The sequence below is a fragment of the Sciurus carolinensis genome, chromosome 7 (genome assembly GCF_902686445.1).
Source record: "Sciurus carolinensis chromosome 7, mSciCar1.2, whole genome shotgun sequence".
Classification (NCBI taxonomy): domain Eukaryota; kingdom Metazoa; phylum Chordata; class Mammalia; order Rodentia; family Sciuridae; genus Sciurus; species Sciurus carolinensis.
In genome coordinates this window covers 22129297-22152107 of record NC_062219.1, presented here as the reverse complement: position 1 = coordinate 22152107, position 22811 = coordinate 22129297, and the positions used below count along the sequence as shown (strand labels likewise).

Sequence of the window (22811 nt, the reverse complement as noted above, 5' to 3'; positions counted from 1 at the left end):
GTCCTAGGAATTGAACTCAAGGGTATTTAACCACTGAGCCACATCCCCTGTCCTTTTTGTATTTTATTTAGGGATAGGGTCTCGCTAAGTTGCTTAGCCTCACTAAGTTACTGAGGCTAGCTTTGAACTTGTGATCCTCCTGTCTCAGCCTCCCAAGCCACTGGGATTATAGGCATGAACTACCATGCCCAGCTCATGTCAATTTCAAATAAAGAATGTGGCACTTCTGGTAAAACAATCGAATAATTCCCTAATAAAAAATAATACTTTTAGTATATAGTTGATGAATTATTTCATTAAAAATGGAGAGGAAGTCACAAGTACCAAGGCCTTCACTAGCAAAAGAAGATGTAATCCCAGTATTCTCTGCAGGTGTACTGGGGATTGAACTCAGGGGCGTGTAACCACTGGTCACATTCCCAGGCCTTTTTATGTTTTATTTTGAGACAAGGTCTCGCTAAGTTGCTTAGGGCCTCACTAAGGTGCTGAGGCTGGCCTTGAACTTGTGATTCTCCTGCCTTGGCCTCCTGAGCTGCTAGGATTATAGGCATGTGCCACCACACCTGGCTAGTCCCAGTATTTCTGAGAGCCTGATAGATACAAAATCAAAGATCACCATTAGAAAGAAGCAGAGGGGAAAATACTAGGAATAATAGCTTGCACAAAGGTGGCACTATATAAAGGGTTGTTAAAGAAATGATGACTCTTCCCGTGGTAAGAAAGGGAAGCAAGGAAAGCTATTTAGAAAGCTCTTTTACCAAATCATCAAGTGGCAGTGCTCAGTGGAGAAGGTGAAATCTCAAAGTTCCAATCATATTTCATGATTGTTTTGAGTATCTTGTACCTTTGGCAAAACCATGAAAACTTGCTTCCATTCTCGATGAATTAGTCTTGTGAGCATGGATTTGCTAACCAATTGGAAACAGAAATTAAGGAACCCACCAAATGTGTAATCTGACCAGTGGCTCAAGTGTTTCAGTGTGGATATGCCAATCTGGGTTAAAAAAAAAAACTGCAAAGATCTTGTTCCTTGTTGATGATGGTGGTGGTGATTTATTAATTTAAAGAATATTCCAGACAGAGGAAATAGCAAGTGGAATGTTTCTGAATGAGGACTGAGTTCTTTGAGGAACAGCAAAGAGGCCTGTGTGGCTAGAGCAGAGACCTGAGGAGAATTGAAGGATGGATGGTTGGGGGCTCTTGTAAGGCCTTATAGATCAGTAGAAGATATTTGGCTTTTACTTGGAGTAGAGTGAAAACTCATTGAATGTTTCGATAATGTTTCCATAAGATGTGACAGAAGGCAAAAGTGTCTCCCAGATTATAGCATATTTTAATAGTTTCTTATACAAAAGCCAGGCATGGTAGCACATATCTATAACCCCAACAACTGAGGAGGCCCAGGCAGGAGGATTGTAAATTTGAGGCCAGACTTAGTAACTTAGTGAGATTCTGTCTCAAAACAAAAATATTAAGAGCGGGTGATGTTTCTCATTGGTAGAGCACCTCTGGGTTCAATCCCCTATACTAGAAAAAAAGGTAACTTAGGAGATGAATGTTAACTTCTCAGACTGACTCATGTTACTTTTCTTTCAAATATATTGATACTCAATCCACAGACATCTCTTACTTGTAGGAAGTACAGGTGTCTGCTATCTCTTTCTAGTACTGAGATAAATCCCTTTGTTTTCCTCTGTTCGTGTTCGTGTTCAGTTACCAAACTTGTTCTTAGCAATCATTAGTTTACATAATTTATTCTATTCCATAATTATAATTGAGATTATAATTTCCCCAACAACTCTACATGACACAAGCTCTTTAATTGTAACATTTAATTATAACATTTGCCCAGTTGTCAAGAATGAAATTGTTCTGTGTGGCATCTAAAGCTTTAGCCAAGGGCTCAAAGTCAGTTGGATCTACATAATTATGCCTGGCTTTTAAACAGAGTCCACTCTTCTCTTGAATGAGTTTTGAATCACGATATCCTTCTGGTTTATCAGCCATCAGTGATAAACCTCATGAAATGCTGCAAAGTACTTTGAAGTACCATTTATCTTTCCAAAACAAATTTGTGGGTGAGGTGCCCATAGAAACATAACATAGTCAAACATATGTACCAGAACTTTCTAGTCCAAAAAGATTTAATCTTCAGGTTCATCACATTGGGAGTTTATATTTATGCCAACAAGGCTACCATGGCTCAAAACATTTTTTATAACCACTAAACATTTTATAAATAACACAGGCAAAAAAGAAGCATCATCTTGAATTCACAATTTGTTATGTCCCACCTATTTTTACCTTGTGTATCTAGATGATATTTGGCCTTGGAAGAGAGAGAATCAATTATGCTAGGGGAAAATTCTTTGGGTTTTAGTTGATAAAACCTGAATTATTATGGGGAAAGACTACCAATTATCCATCAGATGGTGGATGGCACATACTCCAAAGTGAGTAAGGAGAGAAATAATTTGAGTATTATGATTCACAAACCTGAACTCATTGATCAAGACCTCTGAACCCAACAAATAGATACACATTTACTTTTAGGCAAACAGGGAATGTATCCAAATAGTGACTATACAGTCACAAAAGAAGTTTTAAAAACTTCTGAAAATTGATTTGATATAGGAAAAAAATTTTTTTTGTACCAGGGATTGAACCAAGAGGCACTCAACCACTGAGCCACATCCCCAGCCCTTTTTATGCTTTATTTTGAGACAAGGTCTCCATAAGTTGCTTAGCGCCTTGCCAAATTGCTGAGGCTGGCTTTGAACTTGAGATTCTCCTATCTCAGCCTCTCAAGGCCCTGGGATTACGGGGAATGCACCACCATGCCTGGAAAAACTTTTTTCTGACTGGTTCAAATCAGTTGAAAGTCAACATAGCTACCCTAAGATAAGTGTTTCCTGGTTTGGAGACTGAATGATCATCATCATTGTGCTGCATTGATTCTCATATTTTCTATCTGGCTGGTTAGGATATAATGCTGTGAATTCCCATAGGAAAGATATCACACCCAGATTTTTTTTTCAGTACCGGGGATTAAACCCAGAGCTTCGTGCATTCTAGGCAAGTGCTCTATCACTGAGCTACATCCTCAACCCTTTTTATTTTATTTTGAGATTTTAAGACAGAGTCATCAAATTGCCCAGTCTAGCCTTCAATTTGTGACCCTCCTGCCTCAGCCTCGTGAGTAACAGGGATTATAGGGAAGAGGCTCCCAACATAGATTTGTTAGGTCAGGAACGTGCCTAGGAAAATGACTCTTGGGCTGAAACCCCAAAGGATGAACAGATGAGCAGTTAACCAGACACCCTGAGTCAAGCAGAGTAGAATAAGATCCTCAGAAAAGGAGAGCGATGTGCTGTCCAGCTGTGGTGCAGAGATGGAAGAGAAGTGAAGCAGGAGAGGACCACAAGTAAAGCAGACCTAACGGCACTGGTGAAGCCTAGGAAAGGTCAGTGGGTTTTGTTTCCTCTCGATCGAGCCGTGAAACAAATACCTCCTGTGTCTCCGTTCTGTCAAATAATCGACTAACAAAATTCAACTCTTATACTGAAACATCGCTACTTAATTTAAAAAGTGGGAAACATCATTTTAAAATACAAGGAACATTCTTGGGCAGTTGTGTTGTGGTTTGACTGATAGTCCCCAAAAGATATGTCCACATCCTAGCCCCTAACCCCTAGAACCTGTAAATGGGACTTTATTTTAAAGAGAAGATCTTTGCAGAGGTATTCAAGTTAAGGATCTTGGGCTTAGCACAAGAAATAAAAGCAAGAATCAACAACTGGGATAGATTCAAACTAAAAAGTTTTCTCTCAGCAAAGGAAACTATCAGCAATGTGAAGAGAGAGCCTACAGAGTGGGAGAATATCTTTGCCACTCATACTTCAGATAGAGCGCTAATTTCCAGAATCTATAAAGAACTCAAAAAACTCTACACCAAGAATACAAATAATCCAATCAACAAATGGGCTAAGGAAATGAACAGACACTTCACAGAAGAAGATGTATAAGCAATCAACAGATATATGAAAAACTGTTCAACATCCCTAGTAATAAGGGAAATGCAAATCAAAACTACCCTAAGAGTTCATCTCACCCCAATTAGAATGGCGATTATCAAGAACACAAGCAACAATAGGTGTTGGCGAGGATGTGGTGAAAAAGGAACACTCATACCTTGCTGGTGGGGTTGCAAATTAGTGCAGCCACTCTGGAAAGCAGTATGGAGATTCCTCAGAAAGCTTGGGATGGAACCACCATTTGACCCAGCTATCCCACTCCTTGGCCTATACCCAAAGGACTTAAAATCAGCATACTACAGAGATACAGCCACATCAATGTTCATTGCTGCTCAATTCACCATAGCCAGATTGTGGAACCAACCTAGATGCCCATCAGTTGATGAATGGATAAAGAAACTGTGGCATATATATACAATGGAATATTACTCCGCAATGAAGAATGATAAAATTATGGCGTTTGCAGGCAAATGGATGAAATTGGAGAATATCATGCTAAGTGAGATAAGTCAATCTCAAAAAACTAAAGGACGAATGATCTCACTGATAAGCGGATGAGGACATATATTGGGGGGTGGGAGGGGTTAGCATTAGGTTTAGGGTTAGGTTTAGGGTTGGGGATAAGGAGTGTGGTAAGAATGAAGGAAAGAAGGACTGTATAGAGGGAAAAGAGGGGTGGGAGGGGTGGGGGGAAAGGGAAAGAAAAATAATGAATCAAACATCATTGCCCTATGTAAACGTATGATTACACAAATGGTATGCCTTGACTCCATGTACAAATAGAGAAACAACATGTATCCCATTTGTATACAATAATAATAAAAAAAAATCCAGAATATATAAAGAACTCAAATAATATAAAATATATAATCCAATCCATAAATGGGAAAAGAACTAAACAGATATTTCTTAAAAGAATAAAAACAAATGATCAACACCTTAAAAAAAAAAAAAAAAGTTAAGGATCTTGATCCTCCTGGTTTAACATGGTGGGTTTTTAATCTGGTGATAATATATATCCTCATGAGTGACAGGAGGAGAAATATAGACACATAGAGGAGAAGTTAGGTGTCCTGTTCCATTTTGTGCTGATATAACAGAATACCTGAGTAATTTATAATGAGCAGAAATGATCTCCGGCTTCCGGCCTCCAGAGCTGTGAGACCATAATAAACGTATGTTGTCTAGGCCACCAGGACTCTGGTGCTTCATTACAGTAGCCTTCACAAAGTAATAGAGTTCGATTAGTCCCTGTTCATTTTCATAGGAAATGTTCATGAACACAAAGATGACTCAGAGCAATTGAAAAGAAAAAACTCAATTTGAATTATATTTCAGGTGATTTCATCTGAATTGTTTTGGAATTCACTACATTAGTAATATTTTATAATTCATACATATTAATGAATTCAGTACATACACATATCAGTGAGAAAATTTATACATATTTCTGTTAAAGTACATTTTTAGGGCAAAATATTTCATAAATGATCTACTCCCTGATTCCTTGATTGTTCAGAAGTGTACCAGAATAGACATAATCTCAATCAAATTTAATATCACACTGGTTTGGAGAATGTTTTAGTTCCTCAATTCAGAAGTATTTTTTTTAAAAAAGTAATTCATACTGTGAACAAATTACTTGTAAAAGTTGGTTAGTTCGTGGTTGAAAATTAGCATATGATTTAGTTCAATTATTCACTAAATTTTAGTAACATTTCATTTTTGGAGTCAAGTCATTGATTAGAATAATATTCTAACATCATAATGAGTTGTCTCATCTCTGTCTTTCGTTGAGGCATGATAATGTAACTTCAGTGGACTTTGAAGTTTCCATGAAGCCACCATGTTACTAGAAGTAAAAAAGTAAACAAAGTTAAGGTCTAAAAATCATTATCATATGACTCTTAAATGTTCAGATCTAGGTAACGAAATTGAATTTCCACTTTTGCTTACCATTTACTATCAAATCTCTAGGTATCTTTAATCTAGCTCATTAGAATGTTAAATATTTTGCTTGAAATGTGCATTTAGTTTGCAAATTTAGTTTATTTAATATCAACGCCTCTTTCCCATGAGCCATCGATATTAAATAAAGCACTGGAGACCAGTATGTATTACAACCTGTGTCTCCTTTGCAAAAGCCTTGTCTCTTCTGATTGCTTGCTGGATATCAAAACAGATTAGAGGCAGCATGATTTCTGATCAAAGAATTGGCATCTGCCTACCCCAGGGCTTACAAATGTTTAATTTTTTTCTCATTAAATATAAGTAACTTCAACAGAATTTTAAATAGAATGCAAATTGAAGGAACTAATGTAAACAGTTAATACTTCAAGCTATTATTAAAGTCACCTTTTTCATTGTCTTGAAAGTAAAAATCAACTTATTTGCTAAAGAATGCTTCAAATGCACTGTAATTTTGCACAATGGTACAGATATCAATCTATTTAATTATACCACATTTCTGGAGACATAACTCAGTGACAGAGCACTCGTGTAGCATGTGCAAGGCCCTAGGTTTGATTCCAATACCTAAAAACAAAATATATCATATTTAAACCCAAATGACTCCCACTGGCATTTATTTGGATTCAGCGTATTTTTGCTTTCCTAATAGAAGGAAGGTATGGGTTGTTTATTTAAAGTTAGATATAGTGTTGAAAAGGGCTGTTTCTAACTTGATGTTAAAGGTCTAGAATTCCCAAGTTAAAAGAAAGTTTTGGAGGTAGTGAAGGTATTTTTGCAAGGTTATATTGCTGAGGGGTGAATTTCTCACAGGAAGGAAAAAATTTCTGATGCCTGTATTAAGAATGATTGTGCCAGTATGTATAATTCTGTTTTTCCCATTTTGGGGAATATGCATACATGGAATATGATTTTTATATTATGATAATTATCCTTTAAATCAATGGAGAATGAATAAATTATTTAATAAGAAGCATTGGCATTGTTAATTACCAATTTGGAGGAGATTATATATCCTTACTTTACAACATGCAGAAAGCTAAATTACAGATGAATTAAAGATATATGTCTTAAAATTAAAAGTACCAGAAGAAAATATTTTTTAAATGTATCATCATACCATTAGTGTATAAGTCATTCCGTAATATGACACTAATATCAAGATCCATAAAAAATGATTCAAAGATCTAGCTATCTAAGAATGTGTAACAATACTCTCTCAGAATAAAAACGGAAAGATAGTTTTTTTAAAACTGGAGAGGTAGAGAGAGTTATGCAGGGATAAACATGTCAGAAGCAATGACATGTAGGCTTTTCCAGAATGTTTCTATCAAGACGTATCTGTGGTCTTTTAACAGGTGTTCAGTGAGCATCTGACATGACTGAGGTCATAGATGAGACATAGGGGATACAAACTATACCCATATGGGGTCCCCAGAGAGCTTCCATTATTATTATGTCTATGTCAGTAAATGGTTATTTTTAAATTATAAATGTCTCACTTCAAAGCCTCTCAATAGAACAAGCATTATCTAACATTAATATCATAGTTCCTTGAAGTTTATCAACTGTAATATAACTAAATCTAGTAGCTCCCAAATACCCACAGTGTGTAATGTGTGATAGACTTCCAAGATCTAACTGTCGTCATTTTTAACATACAGGCAAATATACAGGCACATCTTTTATTATAATACAACAGTCACTTAGACATAACCTCATCCTTCAACTGCAGATGGCAAACAATTCACAATAGCCAAACTGTGGAACCAGCCTTGGTGCCCATCAAGAGATGAATGGATAATGAAAATGTAGTATTTATATGCAATGGAGTTTTATTTGGCCATAAAGAAAAACGAAATTATGTCATTTGCAGGAAAACAGATGGAACTTGAGGCCGTTATGTTAGGTGAGAAATAAGCTGAACTCAGAAGGTCAAGGCTAGCATGTTTACTGTAATAGGGGGAAGCCACAGAGGAAAAAGGAAAAGAAAGGTGGGGCAGGGGTCTCATGAAAATCGAAGGGAGATCAGTGGAGTAGAGGAGAGAGACCACAGGGAGTGAGGAGGGGAGGGAAAGGGACACACTGGGGAATGATATTGGTCAAGTTATATTGTATATTTTGTGTATGTGCCAGTACACAACAACAAAGCCCACCATTATGTACAACTATAATGCATCCATAAAAAATGTGGGGGAAAAAACAAATACAGCTGCAAAGAAGGTGTTACATTTTACACAATTCATCATTGACCTATAGTTCCCTATTCCGGGTTCATGGAACAGGAGAGATCATTAGAATTCCACTTTTCTTGAAATGTCAAGAAGGGCAGGTGCACTCTGACCTCAGCTTTAAAATTTAAGAAATAGATGGGAGGATTTGAAGCTGCTCAACATGTTTCTCAAGGAATTTCCCCCAAGCACTAATATCTGAATAGCCTGAAAAATATGCAAGAAATGCCTTATTCTCTCTTGACATGAAGTTATGCTCAGCATGCTAACTACAATGCTCCAGCTTAGCTTTGGAATAGCAAAGAACATTTCCCCGTTCTTTGTTGTGTTTATGTTAAAATAACAGTCTTTCAATCATTATTGTTCTGCATAGTCAACAGGTCTTAAGTACCCGCAGTGGGGTAAGGCTTACTTGTAAAGAATTTAAAAATGTGTTTTTAGCAGGGCTCTAAAGATTTAAGTCTTTACCTTGTTGTCAACGGTTACATTTGTTTCTAAGGAGTAAAAAATACAAAACACGGAATTATTCTAGGTCCCCTGTGAAACTATAGAACATTCTTTGATGATGAGTTGCTGGCAAACTCCATTGATAATTGGAAATACTGTCAATTTATGGTACAGGCACTAAGTGTTATCTATTATGATGTGCATCCTTTTTTGTGAGGCAGGTACTACTTCCCCCATTTTTCATTTGAATCAGGAAACTGATTCAAACCCAGAACAATCTGACTCCAAAGCCATACCATTAACTACTCACCTTTTGTCCTCTCAAAGTTTCTGCAGGGAAGAAGGGGAACGATTTAATATGCACCCGTACATCCCACTACAGTGTGCTTGCTGTGGTCTAACCTAGGGATGCCGCAGTGGTGGGGAAAGGCTACCTCCCTTCCCTCCTGGGCTTGCATTTGACTGGGACAGATAAATGCTTAATTTAGGTTAGTGTCATGGAAGGAGAAAATAAAGGCAAGCAGACGGAGTCAAGGGAATTTCAACCCATGAAAGGGTGGAGGAAGACCTCCCTGGAAATATGGTCACTGAAAGGAAAGTTTGGAGGACATGGGAGAAGGAAGACTTGCATTTCACTGGTCAGAAGGAACAGGGAGGGCCAGGGTCCTAAACTGGGAATATGCTTGTGTCCAAGGAACACAAATAACACCATCATGGACTTGAAAGGGGCAGGCAAAGGAGACCATGAGAGGAAATGAGCACAAAGGGCCAGTCAGCGCCAACTAAGGGAGGCCTTGTAGGCCATGATATGGATTTAGGATTTTTTTTCCCATTAAATTACATGTGATAGGAAGCCAGTGAAGGGTTGAGTTTGCAGGTAGGTGGGATCTAATGACCTTAGCTGTGTGCAGAAGAGGCAGTGGACACAGAAGAGCCGTTAAGAGGTTGCTGCTATACCCAGAGAGAGATGTGGGGACTGATGGTGGGAACCCTGGGGGTGATGATTTGGGGGCTCTCTTTAAGAACTCAGGGGATTTATTTTCCAGCTGGTGACTCATAACAATAGTGGAACAGTCAAGACAGTGTCCTCTCATGAAGGGTGGTGTTTGCTGCCAGTTCTTTCATGCATCTTCTGCACCTTGTCAGGGGACCCCAGGGCCCAGTGGTGATGGTGATGGTGGGTGTTTTGAGATGGAGAAGGTGGTGGTAGCCTCGTTTGCATTTCCCAGGGGGCTCATCACCTTGCCTTATTAACTAAGAAGAATCCATCAATTCTAAATAGGGTTCTCAAGAAAGCTAAAGGGCAAGGGAATAAATAGTAAGTGAATCTGCCTGTCTCTGTCCTGGGAATCATTGGAAAGGGAGGAAGGTGAGGGGCAGAGAAAGCAGGGCAGGCTGATGTGGAGAGATGGTGGGCTCAGTGAGGAAGGACAGGGATGCTGGCTGACGCTGAGCCATGGAGGAACCAAGTCACTCACTACACTCTGAGAAGAGCCAGGGGACTGTTTAACGGGCTCTGAAGCAGCAGTACTCTCCAGGGGGCACACCATCATGGTGGAAGTGGTCATTCAGATAGGCAGAGGACACTTCCTTCTCTCAGAACTGGTGTGTCTGTGTGTCCCCAAGTGTCTGCTGCATGCAGCCTGTTAGATCTTGCCTCTTCTCTTGGTTTCCAAATGGCCTGTGCTTGACCACCTGCCATCAAAGGTCCATGGCTCTTCCTTCCCAAGGAATTCTACTTATTTTGGTTTCTGTTTGTAAACAGTGATATTCAAACCCCAAGGATAGGGGCAGAGTGGATAAGCAGTGTGTATGTGTGGGAAATATACCCAAATCTGAAAAAGAAAAATTAAGAAATGCTATTATGAGGTTTTAGCTTTGACTTTAAAATGTGGGTAAACTTTTTGATTCTTGTTCATAATGAAACATTGTGTTTGTGTGTGTGTGTGTGTGTGTGTGTGTGTGTGTCCATCCACTTTGAGGTTGGGTGGGAGTTTACCAGAGAACCTCAGGATACTTGGCCAAAAAGAATTGAAGGCACTACCTTATGGGCCCCATTTCTTGGCCTGTGTTTATTAAACACAGATAAGTTTTGCTTTTGTTTTGTGATAAATAAGTTTTTTTTAATAAATTCTTCCAAGGAAAAGAGGCTTTACCTGACTGTCTCCAACAGGCAAGCCTCCTTCCTTCTCTCATCTAGATTATTTTAACTGCAGGGTTTTTTGTTTTGTTTGTTGTTTGTTTATTTTGGTACCAGGGATTGAACTCAGGGGCACTCAGCCACTAAGCCACATCCCCAGTTTTGTATTTTATTTAGAGACAGGGTCTCACTGAGTTGCTTAGCACCTCCCATTGCTGAGGCTGACTTTGAACTCACCATCCTCCTGCCTCAGCCTCCTGAGCCACTGGGATTACAGGTGGGCACCACCATGCCTGGCTAGCTGGAGGGTTTTTGTGCCAGCATTTCTCAAATGAAAATCTCAACGTGAGGCAGAGGTGTTTTTCTTCTTGGGCTCTGTGAACTACCTGTGGACGTTTGCTGGTGCACACAGACACATTGCTTTTATTTCCCATCCGATGGAGTCCTTCTAAGCCAGCTCAGTTTTCAGTTTTTGTTATAAAGCTCAGCGTTTCAGGAATCCAACTGTGCTGCTTACTAGTGAAGAGGACTAGAAGCTCTGACGATTCTTGGATAACCTGTGAAGGAAAAGGAGCTGAGATGGTTTTACCAAAAAAGGATGATTTGCACATCCAAAGACTGAGTCAGTCCAATGCCTACCTGGAGATAAACCTTGGATGCCACACCTGGACAGGCAGTGTGTGCGTGTGCGCGCGCACGTGTGTGTGTGTGTGTGTGTGTGTGAGAGAGAGAGAGAGAGAGAGAGAGAGAGAGAGAGAGAGAGGAACATAACATGGTTGTAGTTTTATGAAATTCAGTTACTTTTAGCAGCCATTCTAAGTAGAAATTCATGGTCACTGAGCAGAGACAGCGCCCAGCAGCCTGTCAGGAACATCCATGTCATTTGCAGTCAAGTTGGGCTGGAAGTTCACTGACAGACAATAGGAAAGTGCCAGGCATGCTCAGCAGCCCTTTCTCTCCTCCCTGCAAGTTGCACCTGGCAAGTTCCCAGAGCAGAAGAGTTGCCCTTGATTGCCTGCACCCTGTGGGATTATTGTCTCCCTGCAGGAGCATTGGTCCTGGGTGCCTCTGGACACAGCTGTCCAGAAGTGGCCCTTATCATTGAACTCTGGTCCTGTAGAAACAAGGTCAATCACAGGATACATCAGGAAATGGACTGGTACTTAGAAACTTGGGTTGCTTTGAGGTTTGCTTCTGGATTTGGGTAAGGCTGCTACAACATAAGTGGCTTGGTCTCTCTACTCTTATATAATGCAGTGGCTCTGACTCCTGTCCATGAACTCCTTCTCCTTGCCTTGAGTGCTTCTCCACTGCTGTTGGTACATCTCTTCCCTTAATTGACTGTGGAGATGGATGGGGAAAGGAAAGACCCCAAGCTGTTGGCACTAGTGCTTGGAAGACATAGTTTACTAATGGCCTGAAAGAATCCATGCGCCTCCCCACTTGGAAAGCTTATTTTAGACAGATAGTTTATATTTTGAATAAAAGGAATAGAATTGAGAGCCAGTAATAAACTCTCACATTTATGAAATATTGACTTTCAATGAGGATGCTGAGACAATCATATGAAGAAAGAATCATCCTATCAACAAACGGTGCTCAGGCAACTAGATATCCATGTGTGAATCCCTGCCTCACGCCATATACAAAAAAAAATCAACCCAAGATGGATGAAAGACCTAAAGGAAAAAGCTAAAACTACAACTTAGCAGAAAATATACATGTAAACTTTCGTGATTTGGGGTGAGGCAAGGGTTTCTTTAACATGACACCAAAAGCATAAGAATCAAATGAAAAAATAATTTGGGCATTACTAAATTAAAAACTTAAGTACTTCAAAGGGCACTATCAATAAAGTGAAAACACACCCCAAAGAATGGAAGAAAATTTTTGCAAGTTATATATTTTATAAGGGACTTATATCTGGAACATATAAAGTAAAATTACAATACAATAATGAAAAAGACACCCCAGTTTTAAAAATGGTTCAAGGATTTGGTTAGACATTTCTCTGAAAAAGATATTTAAATTGTTAATATACATATGCAAAGATACTATCATTAACCTTAGGGAAATGCAAATCAAAATCACAATTAAAATTCCACTACATATGCACTAGAACGGCTGTAATTTAAAAGACAGATAATAACAAGTGTTGACAAGGACATGAAGAAATCAAAACCCTCTACGCTGCTGATGGGAATGTAAAATGGTACGCCACTTTAGCAGTTTGGTGGTGTTTCTCAAACAACTAATCATAAAGTCACCATTTGACTGGCAATTCTACTCCTAGGTGTACACCCAAAGGAAATGAAAGCTTGTATTCACCAAAAATTGGCCCATGAAATTCATAGCAGCATTATACATAATACCAAGGCAGAAACAAAAGTCCATCAAACTGATGAACGGATAAGTAAAATGTAGTCTATCCATATGGTGGAGTATATTGGACAGTAAAAAGAAATTAAGTACTGGTGCACACTACAACATGGGTAAGTCTTGAAAACATGATACTAAGCAGAAGAAACCAGTCACAGAAGGATAAATCTTGTATGGTTCCATTTATATGACTGTCTAGAATAGGCAAATTCCTAGAGGAAGAAAATACATTTGTAGTTGCCTAGGACTGTGAGCAACTATTGAGAAATGCAGTGAGGCTGTTGGATGCCAGGTTTCTTGTTGCAGTGATGAAACGTTATAAAATTGATTATAGTGATGGCCACACAACTGTACAAACATACTAAAAATATTCCACTTGTACACTTTAAATGGGTGAATCGTATGCTGTGCAAATTATATCTCGATAAAGAAAATATTTCAAAATAAAAAAAGAGATGAACACAAAATGTGGGATATGTCATCAATTGTTGGTTTTCTTTGTATTTCTTTGATTTTATCTACTTTCCCAGATATTTCTTAGAGTGAGGGGGAAGGAAAACATCTGAACCAATTAAAAAGAAAAACTAAACAAAGATTTACAACCAATTGTATGCAAGCCACAGAATTTGCTAGGAAAAAAATAACAGTAATATAGTGGTGTCATTTATGATTTACTTTTGCATGCCAGTTATTACCTTTCCATAAAATGAAAGTTCTTTGGAATTTTTAGGAAGATGTCCTTAGTCTCTTGGCCAAACGTTTCTACTAAAAATCAAATATAGTTTTCACCAAAGTTGCTTCCTACAAATATATATATGAGAAGAAGAGAGCAGAGGGAAAGCTTTCTCCTAGATTGTGCCAAAAATTAGATCTCTATTAAAATCAAAAGTGTCTTCTATTCCACTAATGAAACTTTTTAAGTTGCTAACTGGGAGATCTGTTTTTTAAAATAAGGAACATCAGTGGAGGAAATGGTAAGTCCTGGGACAAAAGACATTCATTGACTTTCTTTTCCAAACCAAACTGCAGAAGAGACAATAGGCACAGAGGAACTTTCTTTGACCTTAGCAACTCACTTACCTTGAGGCTAAGCTTTCTCATCTGCAAACTGAAGGATCTTTCAAGTCTTTCCTAACAGTCTATGATTTTGTAATCTGATCCAGAATTCTCTGGGGCATCAGGGCTTCAAGAGGACACAGGTTGATGAATTTGTAGGTGTATGAATCTTGTGCCCAATGCATTGATGAATAGATTGCATTGTGTAATAGCAATTGCATGACTTTTCACAAACATCTGGAGCTGCAGCTGATAGCATAGCATTTTAAAATTAATGTCAATTTGAAATTTTATGTCTATTGGTTTTTGAACTCCATAAAAAGATAAGCACAACATACATGTTAATTCACAAACTTAGGTTCAAAAACTTAACTGCCAGGTTCCAAATGAATAGTGGCTTGACTGGCCACAGTGAAAATCTAAATATTTTGAATGTTGGATGACCATAAATTAAATCTGAACCAAGTTCGGTATGGTTAAATTTTTTTTTTAACTTTGCTTTTAAAAATGTAGACTAATTCACATACAGTAAAATCAATTGCAGATTTTTTTTTTTTTTTTTTTTGGGGTGCTGGGGATTGAACCCAGGGCCTTAAGCATGTAAGGCAGGCACTCTACCAACTGAGCTATATCCCCAGCCCTAAACTGACAGATTTTTAAGAGAATGATTCAGTGAGTTTTGATAATCATCATACATCCATGTAATCCACACCCCTATCCAGATGCAGAATATTTCCATCTCCCAAAAGATCTTTCATGCCTTTCCAGTCAGTCCCCACCTGGGGACAAGCATTGCTGATTTCTTTCACCATGCGTTTAGTTTCTCCCACCCAGAGCTCCAAACATGGAATCACGGAACACAAACTCTTTTGTGTCTGGTTTCTCTCATTCAGTAAAATGGTTTTGAAGTCCTCTGTTTTGTTGGGTTTATCAGTAACTTTTCACAATTTGGATTCCCTGAGAATAGATGAAGACAAGCATGCTGGGTACCCATTAGAGAGTGCTCTTAGAATCAATAGCTTTGGGAGGAAGGGGAAATGAACAAGAGTGAGTGGAGGGACAAGTGGAGCTATATGGCAGTCCTCCCCGCCAACCTTGGCTGACCCAGTGGGAGTACTGGCACTCAATGGCCCATCTCTGTCACCTCAAGTTGTGGCTTGGGAGCCTTAATGCCCACCGATGTTGGTCAGGCATTGGATATGGGCTGCTTCTCCAGGAAGATGGTGGTAGACTCTAGTTTCAGCCAGAGGAACCTCCTTAAATAGGGGAACTGACAGCTGAGGGCTGTCTCTAGCATAGTCCTGGCAGGTGAAGAAAACAAAGCCTTTGCTCCTAGAAAGGTCTGGAATGCACAACCCAGTGTTTTATTGTTGAGCTGTATTCTATTCATGGATATGCCATATTTCATTTACCCATCCCGTTGATTGACACTTGACCTGTTCCAGGTTTTGCTATTAGAAATAAAGCTGTTTGAGTGTCCTGGTATATGCCACTTACCCCAACAACCCAGGAAGTTAAAGCCAGAGAATCATTTGAGTCAGGAGTTCAAGACCATACTGGGCAACGTAGCAAGATCACCATCTAAAAGTTAAAAAAAAAAAATCAATAGAGCTGCTATGAACATTCCTGAACAGACCTTTTTATGGATGTGTGTTTTCATTTCTCTTGGATAGATGACAAGTAGAACTTCTGAGTCACAGGATAGGTGTATGTTTAACTTTACAAAAACTGCCAGACTAAATTTCCAAATTCCAAATTATCATTTTTCACTCCCACCAACAATGTATGAGAGTCCCAGTTGCTATATATCTGTGACAACACTTGGGATAACCAGTCTTTTTAATTTTAGGAAACACTTGAAACATTTCCCAACTAGTTGGATGGGATGTCAGAAGGGATTTCTGCTTGGGATAAAGTTTGGACTACAGAGACTTCAAATCTATGATATATGAAAAGCATAATTTAACATTAACTTCTATAGCAAATATTTTATTTAACCCATTGGCTTCCTTTGCTATTTTGGAAAGTACTTCTATATCCAATATTCTAAAATTACTTTAAATTCTCAAAGTTCAAGGTAAACTTAAATAGAAGTTAAAACTGAGCCTGATGTTAAACCTCTGATGGTAAGGGAGTCCAATATTTGGAAATGATTTACAGCACTCAGGTTCTTTTTCCTAAGAGGTTTCTTCAAAACATCTGTATTCAGATAGTGTGCTTTAATAGTAATTAAGTTGTACTGATCAATTACTCCATGTGAGGCTGTGTTCTAATTATTTCACATACTTCAGTTAATCCTCAAAGTTGATTCAAGTAGGTACTGTCATATCACACCCGTCTGAAGGAGGAAATGTGAGGGAAATACTGGCTGCTTCATTCATTCAACAAATATGTACTGATTGCTACCATCATGCAAGGGGATTAGGCAGTAATCAAAAAAGTTCATTTTTCTCATAGAGTTTACATTCCAATAGTAGGAGGTTGGATCTATCTATCCACCTATTTATTTAGAAGGAGCCATTTCACTCTTCTTGGGCTCTCAACCTGTGTTCTTTGTTTTGAAGAGTCATTAGAAAAATATAATGATCTATACTACCTATAGGTGGATGCCTAAGAGCTGCGGTTAGGATTCAAACAATTATTTGACTATCCGGAATGGATCACAATTCAGTCCCTGGAGCTTGAGCTCACGCTTTGGTCTCTTACAGATTTAAATGACTTCCTGAGGACTGCTTCTGCAATTGAGATATGCTGGGTGGCGTGGACAGTTTGACCATGTCAATATAATATTTCTGAACAAAATATGTCACATGATCAAAAAGCTACAGTTTTTTGACACATAAAGCACCATTCCCATCAGCTATCGACTATATTTTTTCTGGCTCTGGAGCTCTCTGAGCTCACGAGAAAAGTGTTAGGTTAACTATTCTTGGCTGCTAGAATGTCAGCCTGTTCTATGCTATATCTCTCCTATGATTCAGATTAGACTTCTCATACATGCTACTTCCTTTAGTCCTCCATGTTTACCTAGTCGATCTTCCTTCCATGTAATCTACATCCCCCTGTATTACATACAATACATATTACTGAACAATATTGCCACAAATTTAGTAGCTTACAAAAACACATCTTATCTCTCAGATTTTGCATTTCAGGGTAGAGAACAGTTTAATGGTGTCCTCGGCTTAGGGTTTCAGGTTCTCACAAAGCTGCTCTCAAGGTTCAGTCAGTGAGGGCTGGGGTCCCACCCAAGACTTCCCGGCTCACATGGTTGCTAGCAGCATTCCTTTCCTTGCAGAATGCCGCACTCCGTTTCTTGCTGGCTGTGAGCTGGAAGCTGCCCTCTGCTCCCTGCCTCGTGGGCGTCTCCTTAAGCACCTCAACAACATGGCAGCTTCCTTCTTCAAAGGCAGGAGGGGGGAGAGCGTTTTCTAAGGAGCCAGAGGTTAAGTCTTATATAACAGAACCACATTCACATAATCACATATATCCTGGCTAAAAGAAAGTCACAGGCTCCACCCACTCTCAGGGGAGGGGATTACACAATGGTGTGAACCCCAAAGTGCCACTTTTTCATCTGTCTCCACACCACAAATGTTAAGAAATTTTATTGTATTACCTCAGTCCAATGTTTCCTTCCTCCAAAACTAGAGTTCACTGGACCCTCCCTCCAATTTGTTCAAGTGCATACGGTGATGTAGCAGTTAACGAAGGCCAATGTTTGGCTTTAGCACAGCTATATTTCAACCAAATCAAATTTTAACAAGACATAGGCCAATTAGTTCAGAAGAGAAATTGAACAGAGCTTTAACTGGACACATTGAAAATTTAAATGTATGGATTTAGCAGGTGAATATTAAATGTGGTTATGGCAATATTCAGATCCTATGTTTTCTCAATTACTTCATGCAAAAATGTAAGCGCTCACGTGTAAATGGTATTCTACTGACACTTGTGCGTAATGGTAGGCCTGAGAGCAAACCTATCCCCAGCACTTCTACTGTATCCTCAATTTCCTTTTCCTGTTTTCCCTAGTTTTTGCAGATGTGAACAGTGTATTGCTACAGACCAGATTCATTCATTCATACATAAAATACTGAGCACTCAGTCATGTGCAGATTCTGCTAGTGTTCCAGTGATAAATAAGACATGGCCTCCACGTGACATTCAGTCCAGAGAGGGTGCTAGAGGAGGAGCAGCCATAGGTTAAATTCCACTAAGGAGGTTGCTATGGAAATATATAGATTAAGGGCCCAGAGGATTTGACATCTAGGTGGCCTATCCCTTAGAAAACAAAATGTAGAACAAGTGGAGTCCAGATATTGACAAGCAACCCAAGTAGCCATGGAAAATAAAACCATGAAGGAAGGACAATGAGTCCTTAAGATAGTAATTAATAGAAGACAGGGACAAAAGTTTGCAAACCAAGGCTTTAGGGAAACTACGATAGAACACGCAATGGAAATGAGCCTTAAATTGTAAGTAATTAGAGTGTCAGCAAGCTGTGAAAGTAAGTTTCAGTCTTCAGATGGCAAGACCAGTTGTCAGGGACTAGATATTTCTATATTGTCATAAATAAGGGAACACAACTAAAGATTCATTGCTTTTGCATTAAATGATACACTTTAGATGAAGTTAAGACAATTATTTAACATGGGAACAAAGTAAAAATAATCACCCTAAAGTCACAGACTACAGTGGGAAACCCATGTTAAGGTAAGCTGTTCTCTTTTTTTTTTTTGGTCTGGATCTTTATTTTTATTTTTACAGACTGCATTTTGATTCATTGTACGCAAATGGGATACAACTTTTCATTTCTATGGTTGTACATGATGTAGATTCACATCACTCATGTAATCATCCATGTACACAGGGCAATGATGTCTGTCTCCGTCTAGACTGTTTTCTTAGTAAATGTAGTTGAATATTATTTTTAGCACTGGTTCACAGAAACAAATCACTGGGTGTGCCACTGGTTTACAACACCGTATACATGTCTACAGAAAAGAAATCAAATCGTCAGAAGAAACAGTAGAATCGTTGAGGCTTTATGTGTGTTTTGGAGTATTTATAGCAAAGGGAAATCTACAACATTTTCTCCTGCTAAATAAAATAAACCAATCTTTTAAAGTATAGCAACAGTTTTGCAAATAAAATAAAAACCTCTCATAAAAAGATTTTTTTTCTTATCATCTACCAGGCCCTTTCCTAACTTCTAAGACCTTCCCTTGTGCATTCTCAGAACTGAAGGCCCTCTACTTGAAGAAGCTAGGAAAGGAAAAACCTTCAGTGAAGAGTCTCATTGCACTGGGGAGCATGAATAGATTTAAAATGGCGATTTTTTATGTCCACTTCTTAATTGTGTGATTATATGATTTCTCCCTGAATAAATCTTGTTTTGATGAAAGATTAAGTCAGAACACCTGCTAGCTGCGAGGCTGCCTCCCCTCCTGGAGCCCATCTTTATCACCTGTTTAGAGAATGTGTCAACCTTCCCTAATTGAGAAGTCATTTGCAGTTACTGAAATCCATTTTATATTAAAAAGTCTCTTCAATATGTTCAGCTTTCCCTAGAGGGTTGTTTTACTTGGAGGCATTTCGTAGGTTTAGATTTATGTCCTTAAAAAAAAAAACTAAGTATTTTTTAAGGAATTAACCTTGTACCTTTTTTTTTTTCCTTTTCCTGTTTTAAAATTTCAGGAACATAAAGTAAAGAAAGTTGAAGTTAAGTCTGGCTAAGAAAACTACTTATTTTGTTTGTGATTCTCCTAAGATGTCATTTGGAGTTTTAAAGACACAATTGTACTACAAATAAAAAAAAAATATGACAGAAACATATTTAAAGAAAATTAAAATAAACAGTGACTGTGTCTCATTATTGAATGCTGAGCTATTTAATAAGGAAAATGGTTTAAGTGACATTAAAACGCATCTGTATTTTCCCCTGAAAGCAAAACAGTAAGTTTTAAATCTCCTTCCTACTAGTGATGTTTCAGTTCTTGTAACTACCAGGTAATTCTGACTTTCATCTTAAATTGTCTTCACCTATATTCAATTACTTTTTCAATTCATAGTTGTGGGGCATTCCCTTAATATACTGAGTCAACCCTTGCTTTTCACTGGGATGAATCAAAGCACTAAATTTGCCAAAGCAGGGATATTGCGTCTCTGGATTTTTAGATCCATTTTATTTCTGCCCTCATTTCTATTATTCCCTTTCTTAATCTGTTTTTCTTTTTCCCTCCTTTTTTTCAGCTTCAACTATTTAATACTTACTTCTTTGTGTGATTATATTAATCCTCCTTGAATAAATGCTTGTTTTTTAATAAATGCAGTTAAGATTTTAAATATATCTCTAATTACTATGTTAGCTTCGCCCCACAGATTTTGTAGTATTTTCATAGTTGTTTAGTCCTAAATAACTCATAAATTACAGTTTTATTTCACATGTTATTTAGTGTGGTTTTGTACCTTTTTTTTCCAGTTTTTAAAATTGCATAGTGGAGTTTTTATTTCTAACTATGTTTTTCTTATTGATTTCTCATTTAATGAAATTATAGCCAGAGATTTGGGATTGTATAATACAAATTCTTTAAAATTCAAATTGAGATTTCTCTTATGATCCAATATTTACTCAATATGTACTGGCTCTTTCCTCTTGCTTTTTTTTTTTTTTCTTTTTCTTTTTTTCTTTTATCGTTATTGAACCCAGGGCCTTGTGCATGCCAGGTAAGTGCTCTACCACAGAACAGCATCTGGTCCCTTTACTTGCTATTTCTTGAGTCCCAGTCTCTACATATATCTATGACATCAAGTTTGGCTAATTGGATCATTCAAATCCATAACCTTAAAAATGTTTTGCTGGGAGGGGAGGGGGCAGGGGGAAGGAAAGATGGAATGAGTCAAACATCATTACCCTATGTGCATATATGATCACATGAATAGTGTGACTCCACATCAAGTACAGAGAAATGAAAAGTTGCACCCCATTTGTGTACAATGAATCAAAATGCATTCTGCTTTCATGTGTAACTAAATAGAACAAACAATAAAAAAAGTTTTGCTTTCTTGATCATATTACTTTTTGATGGGATGTTAAAATCTCTCCATGTTATTGTAGATCTATTCACTTATCCTTGAAATTCTGTTTTTGCTTTATGTCAAGGTTCTGATGTCAGAGGCATACTAGTTGATGAATTTTTTTTTTTTTTTTTTTTTTTTTTTTGCGGTGTTGGGGATTGAACTCAGGGCCTTGTGCTTGAGAGGCAAGCACTCTACCGACTGAGCTATCTCCCCAGTCCGATGACTTTTTATCTTGTTGGATTATTCTTTCTTTCATTGTAATGGGTCACTCTAAGCTATTATTTTGCCTATAACTTTAATTATTCTATTATTAATGTTGATACATAAGTATTGCTTTATTTAGTACTTATTTGGTATTTATTTTTCATATTTTTATTTTCAGTTCTCGCCCTTTAGGGAATGTCTTTTACAATTGGTGGATAGAGAGTTGTGTCGTATGTGTTGTGTGTCCCTTCCAATCATTGACACCCCATCACTAGATAAGAAAATGAATTAAAAAAAAATTAAAAATAAAACAAACTTTTTTTTAAAAGAAAGTTTATTCTTTTGACATATCCTGAGATTCCTGATTTAGACTTACTCGACTGTCTTAATGTATGTCATCTTTTTAAATATGCTTTTCTTCAATTTTTTTCTCTCATTTACTACCTATTTGGATTAATAAAACTTTCCTTTTTTTTCTTTTACTGATTGATTTGGAGGGTTATTATTGATTTTCTTATTATTTGAAACAATCAAATCTCCTAAGTCTAAACATTATTTAGTAATCCATCCTCCTGATCAAAATCAAAATCTTCCTATATGCTAACAATTTTCTGACTCCCTTTCTATCTTGCACAGCCAGTAGTTTATTAACTGCACCATCCTTGGATGACTTTGTATGTTACCGCTATTTGTTGCGTGGGACTTTGAACCTCTAGGTTTCTTTCTTTCTTGCTGAGGAATATTCTATAGAAATTTTTAGCGATTAATCACCTTTAGCAAGTGGTTGATTGAGTGAATATTGTTTCCCTTGGTACAGAATTCTAAATTGATGGTTATTTTCCTATAACTAGGGGAAACAGAATTCTGTTGACTTCGTGGGTTCATTGTGTTTCTTTGAAGTGGTGTCTATCTGTCTTTCCTACCTACTATTTAGAACGTTTCTTCCCTTCATTCTTCATACTCAGTTTCACTAGGATGTGCTTTTTCACTCTTGGAGTTACATGATTGTTTTCATTGTCCATTTGGATGTCTAGTGGACATCTTCAACCCAAACTTCTAATTTTCCACTTCAGAACTACTCCACTCATTGTGGTCCTAGTTTAATTAGTGGCCACTGGATCCTTCCAATGGCTTGGGAAAAAATTTCAAGTCCTTCTTGCTCCCTGTGTTTCCCCCTACACCTCACTTACAATCCATGAAAAAATGTGGCTCTGCCTTCAGCATGTGACCTGTGTGCAGGTACATTTCCCACTCCCGCTGCCTCCTACT

General features: G+C 37.9%; 1 protein-coding gene and 1 non-coding gene across 7 annotated transcripts in view; one reads left to right on the top strand and one right to left on the bottom strand.

The window, feature by feature from the left end:
• Positions 1-22811, top strand: part of Phactr2 (phosphatase and actin regulator 2) — a 256136-nt gene that overhangs the window by 99037 nt on the left and 134288 nt on the right. The window lies entirely within an intron of this gene.
• On the bottom strand, positions 14819-14892 carry Trnav-uac (transfer RNA valine (anticodon UAC)). The gene has a single exon. It is a non-coding gene; the product is annotated as a tRNA-Val (tRNA).